Source organism: Ambystoma mexicanum, chromosome 8, assembly GCF_040938575.1.
Source record: "Ambystoma mexicanum isolate Mex_15411 chromosome 8, UKY_AmexF1_1, whole genome shotgun sequence".
NCBI classification, from domain to species: Eukaryota; Metazoa; Chordata; class Amphibia; order Caudata; family Ambystomatidae; genus Ambystoma; species Ambystoma mexicanum.
The window spans coordinates 1,452,494,164-1,452,512,199 of NC_090929.1; positions in this window are offsets into that span (position 1 = coordinate 1,452,494,164).

Below are 18,036 nucleotides of genomic sequence, written 5' to 3' on the forward strand. Positions count from 1 at the left end.
TGAGTACACAAGAATGTCATCTATGTAGACGACAACGCAGACATCAATGAGCTCTCTGAGGACATCATTCATAAAATATTGGAAGGCGGCCGGTGCATTGCATAGTCCAAAGGGCATCACTTGGTATTCAAATAGCCCATACTTAGTGTGAAAGGCCGTCTTCCATTCATCTGCTTCCTTGACCCGTACCAAGTGATAAGCTCCCCGGAGATCAAGCTTAGTATAAATAGAGGCGTGTTTTACCTGGTCAAGGAGTTCCGGGATCAGAGGTAAGGGGTACCGGTTTTTTACTGTTATCTGGTTCAGAGCACGATAATCTATACAGGTTCTGAGGTCACCTTCTTTTTTTGGTACGAAGAACAGAGCCGAGGATGCAGGGGACTTCGACGGACGGATAAAGCCATTGGCCAGGTACTGGTCTAAATACTGTCGCAGATGAAGGTTCTCAGGCTCGGTAAGGGTGTAAATCCTACTGCAAGGGGGAGTTGCACTGGGTAGCAAATCTAGATAGATAGATTTGCCACCCCACAGATCGTATGATCTGTGGGGTGGCAAGGTGTTAGCCTGTTCCTTTTGAAAAACATCTTGGAACTCTCGATACTCTAGAGGTAATTGTGGACCGTCAGCCGTTACTGACACTAGGCAAATGTTGGGTCGTGTATAACAAGTTGGTGTGCACTCTGGGAACTTTATCGTCTTTGCTCGCCAATCAATCTGAGGATTGTGTTTCTCCAACCAAGGAATCCCTAGAATTACTTGGAATTGAGGAGCCTTGATCACGTCGAACACAATTACCTCCTGATGCCCGTCTTGGCCTAGTATCGTCACTTCAGTAGTGGTATGGGTCACTGGTCCGGAGGCGATTTCCGTCCCATCCACCGTGGTAATGACGTCTTTAACCACCTTTGGACAAAGAGGTAAGTTCATCCTGGAAGCCAATTCGCGGCCCACATAATTTCCAACTGCTCCGCTATCAATGTATGCCTTAATTGCATGCAAACGATCCGGTTGCTCTGGGTTTACGAGGACCATTGGCATCATGAAGTGCGAGGTCAAAGAACTGGTTTTTACGCTCGGCAAGCGGACCTCTACACTTGTCGGGCGAGGTCGTTTCCCGCCTCAGGCTTTTCAGAACTCTTGTCAGAAGCTCCCACTGTCTTCTTAGGTGGTTTCACCGGGCAATCTCGAAGAAAATGTCCTGAATTTCCACAATAGAGACATAGTTGCATTTGTCGTCTCCTGTCGCGTTCTTTCTGGGTTAGGGGACCCTTAACAACTCCAATTTGCATAGGTTCGACGGCTTCAACTCCTTTGGTGTGACTTTGAGGCTTAGGGAACACTCGTGTTTCAAACCTGGACCGATCCGCCTTTCTGTTTTGTAGTCTGTGATCCAATTGGACCACCAAATCAATGTACTCTGAACAATCCTGAGGAGGATTCACTACCTGGGCAAGGACGTCTTTGAGTTCGCCACACAAACCCCTGTGAAAAAGCGTGATTCTTTTGTCCTCAGGCCATCTGGTTTCCACGATTAGCCTATTGAATGATGCAATGTAGGCCAAAAGATCTTGATTGCCCTGTCGTAGGGAAAGGAGTTTGTTGTCCAGGGCCTGCCCCTGGGAATGCCTTGCAAAAAGTCTTTCCATATTTGCCTGGAAGGTCGGGAAATCACGAAGGATCGGGTCATCCTGTGTAACCAGAGGGATCGACCAATCAGCGGCACTGCCGCTAAGATACGAAAGCACAAAGGCTACCTTAGTCTGGTCAGTCGGAAAGGCTGCAGGTCTACAAAGAAAGTGCAATCGGCATTGATTTATAAACACTGCAAACCTTTTAGGGTCACCAGAGAAGCGTTCAGGCGGTGCCAATGGCACATTTCCGGGTAGGTTGATTTGAACAGGATTGGCTGAAGCCGCTGGGATATAGCTCCCTCCTGAATTAGGTAGCGGGGTTTGCCCCGCTTGTGTCTGTAATAACTGTCTGGCGAGATCATCAGTTTGTTCTTTTGATATTATCAATTCCCTCCTAAGGGCATTCGTTTCCTGGCGGGCAGCATGAACTTCAGCTCTTAATTCCCCTAATAACTGGGCCAGTTTGTCTGTGTCGGAAGTTTCCATAGAGTCTGGGTAGGAGGTTATTGGTGGGCTTCGCGTTCTGTAACGCTCACCTGATTCCCACGGAGGCGCTGATCCCGGCTGCGCTGCTATCGTTTCTTCAATTGAGAAGCGTAGAGCTCGGACGACTCTCAGGACTGGGCTTCCTCTTATCGAATGTCTGACTTGCAGGGTAAGTTTTCTGCAGGTGGAAGAAAAAGGGTTAATCACCGTTTGATGGGATTCCTTCTCCCACCAATCGCCAGTTTCTCCCACAGCCTAGCTTTCTACTTGTCTCGGCGAGCTCTCACCTTAGGCGTATAAATGCTGAGCTCTCCATCCTGCGTCTGGTGCAGGGGTGCGTGGATTCCAGTTACGTCACTGGATGAGTTTATTGTTGAGGCTCAAGTCTTTTGCGGCCTTAGTTGTGGCACTGGTGCTGGGATGCCGAAGAGCGATGCCGCCGTTACTGCACGAGCGGATGCCTGTAAGTATACTGTAGTCTTTAGGCTTTAAAAGATGGGCACCTCAATAATGTCCCTTTTCCTTTGTTTCAGGCCTCGGGATGCTGTGGGCGTAGTTTTCCGTTGCCGCTGCACGTGCCGATGCACGTAAGTATAATGTTCGTTGGCCGCTTTTAATGGCACCTCTAATAATGTCCTTTTTCTAGTTTTCAGGTGCCGGGATGCTGCGGTTGATGCGGCCGCTTCTGCGCGTGCAAAAACTGGTAAATTAAGATGAATGCGACTGCCTTCACCCGAACCCCTTTTTAATTATGTCCTTTGCCTTTCAGGTGCAGAGAAGCTGCCGAAGAGAAGGCCGCGGTTAGCTCCGTTGCAATCACGGATGGATCAGGTAAGCGGGCGCGGCTGCGAGCGAGTTGCACTTTTCTAACCTTATGTTTATTCTTTGCAGGTTTTGCCGGTGACTGGATTCCGTGATCTGGTAAGTATTGTTCTGTGTCTTTCTTCATCCACAGGTTGCTGTGCGGAAGCTGAAGATGACTCTGGACCTGGAATGCAGGAGCAGACTCGGTGAGCGTCTTGCTGCTGCTGCAGAATAACGCGAAGCACGTGTTTTCCATCGGGCGTGGTTTAAATAGCAGAGAAGTGCTTCCAGTGTGTGTTCTTCCACCGGTTCCACCCAGGTAAGAAAAGAGTTCCTGAATGGAGGGAATAGTTCCTCCCAGCCCTGATGGCTGGGGACTTCAACCAGACTGGATTGTTCTGTTTAAATATGCAGCATGGTCTGCCTCAGGTAAATCCACCCAAGCATTATTACACTGTTTATCAATATGAGCCCGGCGCCTATGGCGCCGGGACTGAAACCCTTCATGAGCCTGGCGCCAAAGGCGCCAGGACACGGTCCAAAGGGCCCCTGTAGGGGTCTGCTGGGTCCGGAGTAGTGGAAGACGGGTCTGCTTCCGAGGGCGCTGGGCCAGTCCTGGCCCCTCGGGAGTAGCGCCCATGACATTTATTCTCAAAGCTTACAATTTCAGGTGAAATCATCGATGTTAGTGGTATAAAAGAGGATGGTGGTTTGAGGCCCGTGGCAATAGACGTCTTGTGGACTTTAGGATCTTTGTCACGAAAAAAGTATTTTAGTCTTACAATGCGAAAAAAGTTGCGCATCTCAATTTGTGTTTTGAACAAATCAGCACTGTTGGTAGGCACAAATGATAAGCCTTTGCTTAAAAGGCTGATTTCAGTTGGAGTCAGAATGTGCTGGCTTAAATTGAAGATTGGAATCCCCAACTTTGGGGTCACCAAGTTTGGGGGGGTGGTTGCCACTGGCGAGTGCACATCCCATGGTTGCCCGGTTGTCGCATTTTGCCTCTTTTGCCCCGTCTTTGAAAAAACTGGCCTCGTGCAGAATTACCTCCTCTGTTGTTGGGAGCATTATTCGCAGTCTGAATCACTGCTGTTACTAGAATTTGAAAACAAAACACATTTTTTGTATTGTTTAGGCCAATTTGGGCCTCGGGAGGGGCCTTGGTTGGCATTCATTGATTGATAAAACCCAGGAACTACATATGGATAAGTAATCTCTTCCTTGTAGTTTTGTATGTCCCTTTTTAGTTTCCAAATTTTTTTGTCTAAGGTGAATGTTTTAAATTTCACCATTTCCTCTTGTAATTTGTCAAGCAGTGTTTTAGTCTCTGGAATGATAGATTCGTCTAAAATCTTTTTTTCTAGGATGGCTAGATCTTTCTTTTGTTGTTTAGCCTCCTCTTCTGCCGTGGAAATAACTAGCATGACCCAGTCCCTTGAGCATTTGTTGCCCACCCTGCTGAAACCAACCATGAACTTCGGGTTATCTAAGAAAACCCGAGGGATATTTTTGACCTGAAGGCCATCTGGGATCACTCCCGCCTTTAAATATTCGACCATAAGTTGGCCATGAGACTCAGTTCTAATGAGTTTCTTTTTCTTTTGTGTTAACAGGTCTAAATCATTGGTGGTTGGGGGTGGCGCAGCAGTAGCGCTGGGTGTGGGTGCATCTAGCATCGACGGTAGGTCAAAGAATTTTTTGTATTCGTCATCAGAAAATGATAAAATATTTACATTCTCCATTCTCAATTACCTAGAGCTCAACCAACCAAAGGGGTTGTCCAAAATAATGATGCAAAGCAATTAGAGCTGTCTTTTTTTGCCTTCTGGGTCGTCTTGTTTGTCTTTAAATCCAAGACTACAAAAAAAAACAAGACTAAATGAGCATCTGTCGAATATGCCTGTAGGCATGTATGCTATACTTGACTAAACATTAATGTGCCTGGTCAGAGAAAGGGACCTTCTGGAACCCTTATTACCAGCGACTGCTCATGGTGCAGGGGTGTGGACAGAGCACTGGGTTCTGTTTTATTCCTCATTGGAGGCGTCCTTTGAAGCTAGACTTCGTCTCCTCTTTTTCAAATAGCCACTTTAGTTACTAGTGCTTAAGGGGTCATTGCAGTGGCAGAGAGATGCTGCAATGCGTACGATAGTGAAGGGTAGACTTAAGAGAAGAGGATGAAAATCACAGTGGCATGATGTGTCACGTGAACATGCTATTCAGCCTATACCTCATCGGAGAGAATTTAAGAATAGCTACATGTCTCTAAAGAGTGATAGTGGAAATCAATATTCTCTCGAATCCCTCTCAAGGTAGAGGTCCATGTGCTCCAATCTGAATGTGGCGGCATTTGACATAGTATTGTGCTTTGGCTAGTGGGGCATTGCAAAGCACAAGGAGGGACTTCTGTTCCATACGCATGCATCTAGGGAGAGACTCTGCTTGCTCGTCCTCCGAGCTTTGGTGGTGCCCTTTCTCGCTGTCTTGAAATGATATAATAGGTTATTTATAACGCGCTTAATACCCAGAGGTTTCTAAGCACGGACCAGGGATCGAACCTGTGTTGCTTTGTGTCGTCTTGCTACCAAGGCGATAACGTTGCCCCTGAGCTATCCTCCCGAGACTGATCTTATTGGTCCATTCTGCCCATTCACTGACTTGTTTTTCAGTAACCATTGCTTCTCCTAGCGACCAATTATTCCTGCAATCGCTGAACCCTTCATCACCCCTGGAGACTGGTAAGTGTTGAACCAGGGGCCTGCGTCTAATTGTTGCGCGCGTCTGTTCCGGAGGAGCAAACCAGCTTGAACTTTCTGGCACGAGATGGGAGTGTTATTGTAAGCGGATGCAGCTCCATAATAGGTGGAGGGATTCCGTGACACCTTCCAGGTATGTGAACATCCCTCTGGGTGCACAGCGCAGCTGCCGCCAGTGTGGCGTGTCCAAGAGGCTTAACACACAAGAGCGAAAGGATACATCTGATTTCCAATTCTAGGGTTGCCAATCGGCCCCATGTCATGAGTATAACCTTTATCTACCCCTGGCTTTCAGGCAACGGTGCCATGTATGCTGCCCCTGAAAAGCCACTACTTAAAAAGGCCTTCTCAGATTAAATGAGGCCAGACTGTAAAACGAGCCGCAAAGCATAGGGAAGGCGTCCTCTGAGAGAATTAAGAAAGCAGCCATTGTTCTCTCCAGGAAAAGGATGATTGAAAGCAGGCAAGCTGTATCTAGGATCAGACCACCTGTGCTGTAAATCTGACTTTGCTCTGGAGAGATATCTTAATTATTTAACCCCCTCATAGCAAGATCACTTTTCATCGGTTTGAGGTTTGGGACTTTGCAGACAGCCTCCCTAACATATTGATGGGCCGGGGGAATGAGGGGCTTGAAGACATGTCCTGTCTGCGGCCTGGGTGAAGAAACAATGGCCCACTTTCTGTTTCTGTGTGATGCCTCACGATCTTTGAGAGCGAAATACCTCCGCCCGCTGCTCAGGGAGGCTGGCGTTCACTCAATCAATTAAGCACTGGATTTATGCAAGGGAAACCCAGACCCATACATTATAAACTGTGTCGTCCAATATGTCCAAAGATTCTGGCTCCTGAAACAGAAATGGACGAGGCTATTTAACGAGGAAATCCAGTTTTGAATTGTCTAAAATCAGAATACGGGCATTCATTATTGATGCCACTAATAGCCAATGGGGCTGCAATTGTATTCTCCCCATTGAACCCAGGCCATGTTTACTGTGTTTTTTCTCTTTATTCACACTTTGCACTTTAACTTGTGAACACTTCTTTGCTATGTGATGGATTTTTACCTCGCTGTATTTTAATATTTTTACAGTTGTATGTTTTTCTTTCTGTTTGTAACTTGTATGGCTGCTATGCCGAATAAAGTTTTCTTGATTGATTGAAAATCCACTACTTATAATAGCAAAGGCCTAACGTTACTGTTGCCTCTCCTGCTAAAGGCGATCCGCATGACAGTGATGGCCAAACTAAGACTCTAATTCAAAGGTGACCCCCTTACTGAGGATTACCACCTGAAGGGGTACTCAGAATCCTGAGAGCCAATCATGAGCCTGATCTTCCATGCATTATTCTTCCGTATGGACTGGTCATGGATCCTGATGGCTGTAAGGATTTCTTGAGCCTCTCCCTACACCCTCCCACCATTCCCCTGTTACCTCAGTTCTTCTTTTCTCTGCAGCCGCCTGCCTCCCTTCCCCCAGGCGCTGCTCTCCTCACTCAAGTGCCCTCCACTGCAATTCCTACACGTGTTTTTGGAAAAGCTGTAGAGCGTACAATGCTTAACACCATTTGTTAGAATGTTTTTGTTATTTGTCAAGCCTTCTCTAGCACAATGCTCCTCTGATTGTTAACCTCCTCTTAACCCGGAGCCACTGGGTACTACAGGCATTTATGTGCCCTGGGCCCTCTTTATGCACCTTTGCGTCATAGGGGCTCATACATCGGGCTTCCAAGAACATTACTGCCTGTTTTGCCCGCAGAACTGGGCAATAATACTTACATGCCATGCATATGCGTAATGTTTGCACTTTACTGGTACATTCTAAAGTGAGAGCTCTTGAATGCACCCCCTGTACGCTCACGCCAGAAACAATGCAACCCACTATGGAAAAAAGGCCAAGAGATTTCTTGCAAGAATAACGAGTTTTAATCGTAAAAAAAGTAAGCGTGCAAGCAAAGAATTCTGCTGCTCGAGAACGTTCTGGTCTCCAGTGATACAAACATAAGCTAATAAGACATCACCGCGTAATCAATACATGGTACAAATCTGCGTGGCTGGTTGGTTAGATCCTACACATGGGCCTGCTCCATAGGGGATGCCAGGCTCTGATTGGTTCCAGTCTCGCCCGTCTGTCTTCTCTCACGTGGGGTCAGCTGGGCTCGTCTTTCCTGGGACCCAAGTTCAGGCGCTTCACATGTTGCTTTTACAAAGTTACTATTGCAAGATAATACTACTACATCATTATGGCTTGCACCTGGGAAACTTGGGGGCTGGCACAGCGTGAGGGAACACGATCATGCTGACCCACACATTCTCTGCTCGGTTCACATCACACTCTCCGCACCCAAGGTTTCCACCCTCGTTTTGAACTATAATTTATTCCTCCCTGTACCTCGTACTCCAAAGGGTGTATTTATTGAATAAGGTGAAACGATCGTGCTTGTTTAGATCTTTTACGACCATTGGTTCCATGGGTGGTGGTCTGAGGTCACCCACTATCACGGAATGCAGCCGTTCTTGGACTGGGTCAGTGGTTGGTGCCATTACTTCTTTTGGGTTGGGTGGGGGTTGTAGGTCTGCTGTTCGCCTGGCTGTGATGAATGTGCGCCGCGAAGAGCCTGGCGCTGTCTCATGGCCTTGCAGGGCGCATTCCTCTCTGGGATAACAAGTAATTGCAACAGTTAAGGAACAAAGAGATGTTTCTATGGGAATTAGCAGTGCAGGTTTGTCTGCCCTCAGCGTTTGGGCCTGTTCAGGTTTCTTCACCGGGCCTACATTTTACTGCGTTGCTATGCAGGACTGAATGTGTCTATCATAACTATGAAATGGCATCTCTTTATGTGTGCACACTAAGTCTATGCATCTATATTTCCTGCAATTTTGTGTTTGTGCTGGATTTCTTAGCAGAGCCCTCTCTCCCCTGGTATATCGCAAATCTATCTATGGGACTCACCTCACTCTAAAGCACGTAGGGGGGCTAATTTCCTTCCCAACACTCTTAATGACTAAACAGGAACTATCAGGCAGGGCAATGGGCCTCATGACGAGTTTGGTGGTATTTCCAAATAATCACCAAATTCAGTTCACTCGGTCTGGAGGATTTCCTACCATTACAAGTGGGGTAACAGCAGTGCTAGTCCTCATTACTGGATTCAATAGCACTTCAAGGGGGGGTTTTGAGGAATTTTCACTGGTGGTTTTTCCACATACATAATTCCTCCAGATTGTGTCTGTAAAGTGGAGGAGATACTTCAAGCCAAGGGATGGGCGCATCTCCTCTAGTTCACCACTAAATTCACAATGTTGTGATGTGGAAAAAAGGTGGTAAAGGTGTAGTAATAGAACCACTGCTACTTTACCACCACTTTTTACAACACTGGCAAACTCAGAATTTGCCCACATGAAGGCATTTGTGATGACCTAGGTCACTAACAAAGGTCCCAGCATCATAGATGGTAACATGAGTGATGTAGAAGAGTCAAAAACATAAAAAATGCACTTCATCATTAAAAAGCCAATTATTTTAGAATTAAAGACAAAGAGTCCCATTCCAGGTTTGATGGTAGTTCAGCAGTAAATCTTCTGAATTACCACCATAATCAGTCAGAATTACCGGAACAAGGTCCAGTGGTGTTAGGGTGGTGTAATTCTCAATCTTTGGAGTACATAAAACTCCATAGAGATTGTCAGAAGATTTACCATTGCGGAAATAACGCACAGTAAATCCATCCATTTTTGGAGTTAAGCACCAGCAACAAGCTGGAGATTAATCTGTTACCTTCCTCCAAATATTGATGGATTCACCAGGTGGTGATTCCGCCAGCGACACATCTGCCAAAAATTATGATTTGGTGGTTTGCGAAAACTGCAGTAATTCTGTTACCGCCAAAAAAGGAAGCAGTAAAGGAATTACCTGTTTTTAACAAAAGACAAGGAAACCGCCCCTAGTGGCACGTGAGCCATGGCAGAATCTGAATTGTTAGTATTTCTTGTACATAGCGCAAACGCTAATTTATCAAATAATATGTGAAAATCATGTATTTCCAAGCACAAATTCCATTGAACACAGAAGAGATGTTCCAGTGTATTTCTGACCTAAAATGATTCTTCTTAATAATTCTGAAAAATATATGTAAACAATAGAACATCAACGTTTTTCTCTTTCCACCCCACAACACCTATCACTAATTCACATCATTTCAAGCAATGTAGTCTAAACAAAGCAAAGCACTGTACTACTATACTCGTCTCCTCTTTCATCAGATGTCAGCCATGGAATAAATCTGAATAAATACAAACTTTTGTAAAATTGTATACAGTGTCTTTGCCATAAAATTAGTTAATCATGATTAAATAACACTTTATTAGAAAAAGAGAAATACATGTGTTCCATGGGTTTTTATAAAGATCTAATGTGGAACAACGGTATAATACATACAAATGGTATATTTAGAACTACACAAGAGATATGTTAAAGCAAATTGTGGAGAAACAAAAAGCTGACAAACTCACAGAGTAGTTGTGATATGTTCCCACAAAGTATAACAGGGTTGTTGAAGATAGTGTTAGAAAACGCAACATGGTCCGTGAGGAATAATGCACATTACGTGGTGACGTAGCACAATGATGTCACTGCATGAGCGCAATGACATCACGACAGGCTCAATGCTTGCCTGAATAGCTAATACTAAACTAAAGAAAAAGTGGAGTACAACCTTTTTCTTAAAAAAGAAAGACTATATAAAAATCAAAATTCGTTCAAACAACTCATTCTATTTTCAAATGATTTGGTTTGCAAAGATGTATTTTTCAATAGTCAAAAAAGGAAAAAAATTAAACTAGTACAATTAAACAAATAGCGTATTAGTATACAGTTATACCAATATTACATTCAACACTGATGCAGTTTGAAAATATTTTAAGAAAACTGCAGTACATGTAAGTCTTCTATGGAATTGATGGTGTAAGTTGATATATTTGTCACCACAACAAGTATATATCATCCATACCTAGGGCCTCATTATGAGTTGAATAGTATTCTCACGGTAAATCTGCCAAAATACCACCCAACTGAATTACTTTTACCGCCACTTGGTCCGGCGGAATTACCACAGACTTACAAGTGGTGGAGCCAGAGTTAATCTCCATTTTTACATAGTCCCTTGGACTCTAAGGGTTTATTTGGAAGAATTACTGCTGGCGGAATTAACGCCATTGTATTTCCAACGATTTTGCAGATTGTGGGCGGAAAGTGGGAGAATTTACCTCCAGCATTTTGCTGGAGGTAAATTCCCCACTCCAGGGCCTTATTTGTAGTACGGCAGTGCGGAAAAAGTAGCCACTCATTTATTTCCCTAATGCCATACTTCTAATGAGCCCCTTGCTGTGTTAGGCACCAACAAATGTCTTACTGTTTCAAGATTCTTTTAATGCTCGCATGCCTGTCACCCATTTTAATTGCATCAAGGACTTGGATCGTCATATGCCGCACATTATGTCTCACCTCAAAATAGTGTCTAGCAACAGGTGATGTACAATTGTTCGTTCTCAAATTTCGGCGATGCTCATTCCATCGTATTTTAACCTATTTTGATCCATCCCACATGGGATCTGATGGAATGTATCACACTTCTAGAATCACAGGTGGCAAATGTCTCCTCAAAAATGTTTGACCAGTTTTAGGATGAAAAATTATATTTTCCTTTGTAACATAGTCAAAGTTAATACCACTGAAACAGGCAAAGGTTCTGGTTTGAGGAGTCATTCGCAGTTTCCTGTCTTTAGATGCATCCGTTCTTACTAATAGCTAATGGAATTACCACCGCTTTTTTTGCCACATCACCAAACTTGAAATGAGGCCCAGAACCCCTGACCACCTCAAGAAATATTTTACATTAAGAGTACAGCAATGCCTGCTGCAGAAAATCATGTCATCCCCCAGATGAAAACAAATGCACTGATAACCAAGTGCCTAGGTGTACTTTTCTGCCATGTCACTTTATACTTTAAAGCCGACAATTTCAAGATGTCAGACTCATTTCTTTTCTCCAACATTGCCTTATTAAGCTCCTGTGTCGCTAATCAAAACATTTCACCTGGACATCAAAACGCTTATAAGTCAGCTCACAGTGCTAAGGATCGAACTGCATGTGTAATGTCCCCTCTGAGGTAAACTCACAGGGTGCTAAGGTTTGGGGAAATAAATATTTTAGTCCTTTTTGCGGTCTGCAAATGGAGTTTCAATTTCAAAAAGAGGCGACTTCACCAGAAAGCCAAATGTGGACTTTTCCAGTAGATTCAACTCTTGAGAGTAGGTAATTCTTCTTTTTCAGAGAATTCATCGAGCATTGTAGCAAAACGTTTTTTTTTTTTTTATTAAGAAGTGAATCCTTTTTGTGAAGAATCACTCACACACAGATTATTTTTAAGCAGGGAACAAAGACAGTCACGCTGGTCGCTGCTAATTACAGAAAGTGTCGAGATTTGACAAATGGCATGCATGCCCAACGCATAGTGTGGCAAAACACCTGTCTGTTCTGGTTACAGCATACAAGTGTGTGTGGGTGGGTGGGTGTGTTTGTGTGTGTATGTCCGCACACGAGTGCGCGCATGTGTGTGTAGGGTGCGGGGGATGTTCGTGCAAATTCAGGGAACACGTTGCTGTCTTGTGTAGAAAGTATCCAGCATTCTGCTGCTTTGAGCTCACAGTCCCAGCAAACACAGGAATTGAATAAAGGTGTGATGAGCAAGAGCTATGAGCTAAGAGAAACAAATCCCATCAAAGTCATTCCCCTGCCAAACCATCACAGGAAGGGAAAGACCACATGCAAATCAAGCTCGCCCGCCCCACCTCTCCAAAGGGGCTGTCCAGGCCGAAGCGCCTGGTCACATCCCTTCTTTGCGCAATCACAAGAAACCGCAGAGATAGTTCAGCCTCATTGGGCGTCATCAGTGAGGTGTTACTTAGGTCTCCAGGCACAGCAGGTGTACCTGTCCCACTTGCAGTGAAAAAAAGCAAAACAAAAGAGGTGATGGCTTGGAGGTTCAGAATGAATCTTAAGATTTGGCATAGCTCTGGGCAACCCTCCAGATCATCGCTGTTCAGCCTGCCAAGCCATTACAGAAGGGGAAAGGCTGTATGCAAATCAGGCTTGGCCCCACCCCAAAAGGGGCAGTCCAGCCAGCTGTAAGCTACTTCAGCAGCATCTCATTAGCAACTGCTGAGAGTTGGACATTAACTAGTTAACAAGAGGTACCGCTGGGGAATGAGCACAGCGTGCCCCAAATGTAACTTCCTAGTGAGATGCAAACTATAAGGTCTGCTCCCTTTTGCATGGCCCGTTATGCTTCAAACGACTTTTTAATGCACCCTAATACACATTCCCATTCCCATAAAGCCAGACTTTATGTCACATGGTATGATTATAGTCCAAGGTAGCTACAGATAGCTGTTGGTGTCAAGCGAGACTGGCTCTGCTAGGCTACTAGCAAGAATTAAATGTCTCCCAACATATGCAATCCCTGCCTTTGCGTTGCCATTTCTAATCGCAACGTGTTTCAAACAGTGCTTGGTATCTCATGGTTTCCTCGTTTGTAGCGCTGTTTTGGCCCACAATTTACGTAACATAACAGGTGTATTTGTAAAGCACATGTTCACCCCCCCCCAAGGGAAGGGGCACCTTGGTGCTAATAACAGTTGTTTATTGTTACCCAACCTAATGGTACTCATTTTATCGACCTCGGAAGGATGAAGGGCTGAGTGGACGTACCAGGATTCGAACCTGGGACCATGAGGTCAAACACAGGCCCCTGTAGTGGATGCATTAGACCACTGAGCCACAGGCACGGCTTTATTGGTGTAAATTGTACCCAGCTGATACAATTTATCAATGTATCAAACACAGGTGATTGTTTTGTTTCTGTTATGTGATAATTAGACCAGTTTATGATTTGTACCAATCAGTTTTTATTCAAAGAAGTGAAAATTAGCATCTCCTTGGAAAGGTGAGAAGTTGTGTTGCAGTTCATGCCTGTCCCCCATTGGTTAGACACAGCGGTCTGCAAAGGGCACTGAACCCACTCAGCTACATTTTAAGTATCCTTCTACCTAATACAGAAACCTCAGTCTCTGGGCTGCAGCATGCATTATTGTGTGTACATTGGCAAGGCCTGTCACACTGGCCACGCGATCTAAGTGCTGGGTATCGCTTGGCATGCACTGCCATTACTGTCTCCATTTGTGAACATTGCAGTAGATGAGTTCTCACTTGTCCTTTACTGGATCCAGTTGTCATATGCGGTTTTTTTTAATATTTGATTTTGAACTGGACCACAATATCAGTGGAGCAAAGACGTGTAAATAGAGTGCTAGTTAAAACAAATGGTTTGAGAGCAGAAGCAATTCTTATGCACTAATAATAAAACATGGGTTGCCGTTAAAATACAATTCCAAGACATGACTGCAACCAAATGGAAGTCCAGGAAGGGCCTCCTTTTGCTCTGTTTGTACCTTCACTTCCTGAATCTGACATCCCCTTTCAGCAATGACGTCAGTAACGGGACTACGCAGGAGGCAGTGATGTCATTGAGCAAAGACAATGCAAGTGTTGGCGAAATTAAAACTTTATTTTATTTGCAGGTGTAAGAAAGAAAAATTCAACAACTCAAAACAGACAAAGGTGTGACATGGGCCGGTGTACCATACATTCCCTGACAGACGCTTAACCAGACAAGAAGGAGGCATTGGCCATTTTTGAACATTCTTCCTTTGTGAAGAGATATAGGGAAGAAAACCAGAATAAGCAGCCTGTCCATGAGTGTGCCAGTCACTCACGAGACCCCACTTTAACACTTTCTTATCCTTAAGTCTGCGTTGACTATGGGGCAATGAGTAATGCCATCCTGCTGTCTCTGCCGGAATGGGGTAACATACAATTGAAGCACAGCACAATCTCCTTGTTTCCATACACAGTGCCAGTGTACCGTGGTGAATGTCTGAGTGCTTGGATGGTTTTTGGCCATCCCTTGTGAGTGCAAGGAAGGTTCTTGGACATCCCTTGCGAGTGCAAGGAAGGTTCTTGGACATCCCTTGCGAGTGCAAGGAAGGTTCTTGGACATCCCTTGTGAGTGCAAGGATGGTTCTTGGACATCCCTTGTGAGTGCAAGGATGGTTCTTGGACATCCCTTGTGAGTGCAAGGAAGGTTCTTGGACATCCCTTGCGAGTGGAAGATTGGTTCGTGGTCATCCCTTGTGAGTGCAAGGATGGTTCTTGGACATCCCTTGTGAGTGCAAGGAAGGTTCTTGGACATCCCTTGCGAGTGCATGGAAGGTTCTTGGACATCCCTTGTGAGATCAAGATTGGTTCGTGGACATCCCTTGTGAGTGCAAGGAAGGTTCTTGGACATCCCTTGTGAGTGCAAGGAAGGTTCGTGGACATCCCTTGTGAGTGCAAGGATGGTTCTTGGACATCCCTTGTGAGTGCAAGGAAGGTTCTTGGACATCCCTTGCGAGTGCAAGATTGGTTCGTGGACATCCCTTGTGAGTGCAAGGATGGTTCTTGGACATCCCTTGTGAGTGCAAGGAAGGTTCTTGGACATCCCTTGCGAGTGCATGGAAGGTTCTTGGACATCCCTTGTGAGTGCAAGGAAGGTTCTTGGACATCCCTTGCGAGTGGAAGATTGGTTCGTGGACATCCCTTGTGAGTGCAAGGATGGTTCTTGGACATCCCTTGTGAGTGCAAGGAAGGTTCTTGGACATCCCTTGCGAGTGGAAGATTGGTTCGTGGACATCCCTTGTGAGTGCAAGGATGGTTCTTGGACATCCCTTGTGAGTGCAAGGAAGGTTCTTGGACATCCCTTGCGAGTGCATGGAAGGTTCTTGGACATCCCTTGTGAGATCAAGATTGGTTCGTGGACATCCCTTGTGAGTGCAAGGAAGGTTCTTGGACATCCCTTGTGAGTGCAAGGAAGGTTCGTGGACATCCCTTGTGAGTGCAAGGATGGTTCTTGGACATCCCTTGTGAGTGCAAGGAAGGTTCTTGGACATCCCTTGCGAGTGCAAGATTGGTTGGTGGACATCCCTTGTGAGTGCAAGGATGGTTCTTGGACATCCCTTGTGAGTGCAAGGAAGGTTCTTGGACATCCCTTGCGAGTGCATGGAAGGTTCTTGGACATCCCTTGTGAGTGCAAGATTGGTTCGTGAACATCCCTTGTGAGCGCAAGGAAGGTTGTTGGACATCCCTTGTGAGTGCATGGAAGGTTCTTGGACATCCCTTGCGAGTGCATGGAAGGTTCTTGGACATCCCTTGTGAGTGAATGGAAGGTTCTTGGACATCCCTTGCGAGTGCAAGATTGGTTCGTGGACATCCCTTGTGAGTGCAAGGAAGGTTCTTGGACATCCCTTGTGAGTGCAAGGAAGGTTCTTGGACATCCCTTGCGAGTGCATGGAAGGTTCTTGGACATCCCTTGTGAGTGCAAGATTGGTTCGTGGACATCCCTTGTGAGCGCAAGGAAGGTTCTTGGACATCCCTTGTGAGTGCATGTAAGGTTCTTGGACATCCCTTGCGAGTGCATGGAAGGTTCTTGGACATCCCTTGTGAGTGAAAGGAAGGTTCTTCGACATCCCTTGCGAGTGCAAGATTGGTTCGTGGACATCCCTTGTGAGTGCAAGGAAGGTTCTTGGACATCCCTTGTGAGTGCAAGGAAGGTTCTTGGACATCCCTTGCGAGTGCATGGAAGGTTCTTGGACATCCCTTGTGAGTGCAAGGGTGGTTCTTGGACATCCCTTGTGAGTGCAAGGATGGTTCTTTGACATCCCTTGTGAGTGCAAGGATGGTTCTTGGACATCCCTTGTGAGTGCAAGGATGGTTCTTGGACATCCCTTGTGAGTGCAAGGAAGGTTCTTGGACATACCATGTATCATGTGGGTTGACGCGTTCTTGGCCGCACTCTCGTTCTGTGTAAGAAACGCACTAAAGCCAATGACTGATTAAGGAGGCTTGTGCGCTGCACCATTGTAAACTGAATCCCATCTTGCACTTTCAGGCTGCACAACTGCAAAATCTTTCACGGACAGGACAGATATCACTCTGCGTCATGTTGAAGTTTTTTTTTCTTCATGGGGCCTGGGGACGTACCTCCCTCTCTCGCCTGTAGTTGACCCTCCTCTCTTCCCCAGGAGTGCTAGCGAATGTTGACCCCTAATATCTATAAACAGTTTTATGATCTAAGACGTTAACTGTCTAATCGCCCTCAGGGATTTCTTAACTGTCGCTATTCTGTCTGATGGTTAGTGTTCTCACAGGAATTTGGACTGTGCCCTGCACTTACTGTGGTTTACCTTAGGCTGTCTTGGCATGTCCACTCTCACCCACCCCCTGTACTCTGACTAATTCCCTCTCACTTTTCTGATATCCCTTCAAATGTCCACTCCTCCTGATCTTGCCTCCACTCTTTCATGTGACTTCTCCTCCCACGGCACTCTACTACTCCTGTCTTATTGCCTCCTCCACACCACTCCTCCCCTCCTCCACACAACTACTCCCTCACTATGATTACTACTTTTCCTCCCACAAACTACTGAAACATCCTCCTTCCACCCTGTACCGTCCAATTCACATTCACTCCTTGCACTAACCTCTCTGCTCACTCACCACACAAACAAGCACACTAAGACTGCAGAATCACTTCCACTTCTAAGTCAAAAGCTCACCTGCTCTACAAACCTCTGCCATAAGCTGCTGCTCCCTCCTTCCTTCTGCTGAACTCCTGGTCGTCCTCCAGTTCCACCTCTGACCTCACCCAAAAAAAACACACACTTCCTGTTCCTTCTTTTTATTATCCCTCCTCGGTGGGATTGGTCTCCTTTCCCTGCCTAACCCTGTAATGCGATGTGAAAGCATCAAGAGCATGTTCAGCCCCGCCCACGTTATCAACGTGTTCTTCCTGCGGAACCTCCAAGGCTGTCACCGTTCAGGTTCATGTCTTGGGGCTGGGTGTCATGACCCCGATATGTAAGGTCATTAGTGGGAAGGGTCTGAGTTCTCTTTAATTGTCCCTGTTTGTCTAGGGTGGGTGGTGATCTATGCACAAGTCTGCTGGTAGCATCGGCCAGCCCCGAGATGCAGGTCTCCATGCTGTGTTCGTTGCATGGCTGCAGCATGTGTATCGCTATCCATCAGAGTGCACTGTTGCAGTCACCTCTCTGCGGTGTTGTGTCTTCACTTCATGGCTTTTCTTCTGCCTTGCCTGTTTCTGGTCTCCATTTTTTTCTTCTACGTGCGGGGTGCTGGAGATGCCTGGTTTTTGCCCTTGACTTTCTGCTCCGAGCTGGTAGTTTCTGGAAAAAAAACCTCAG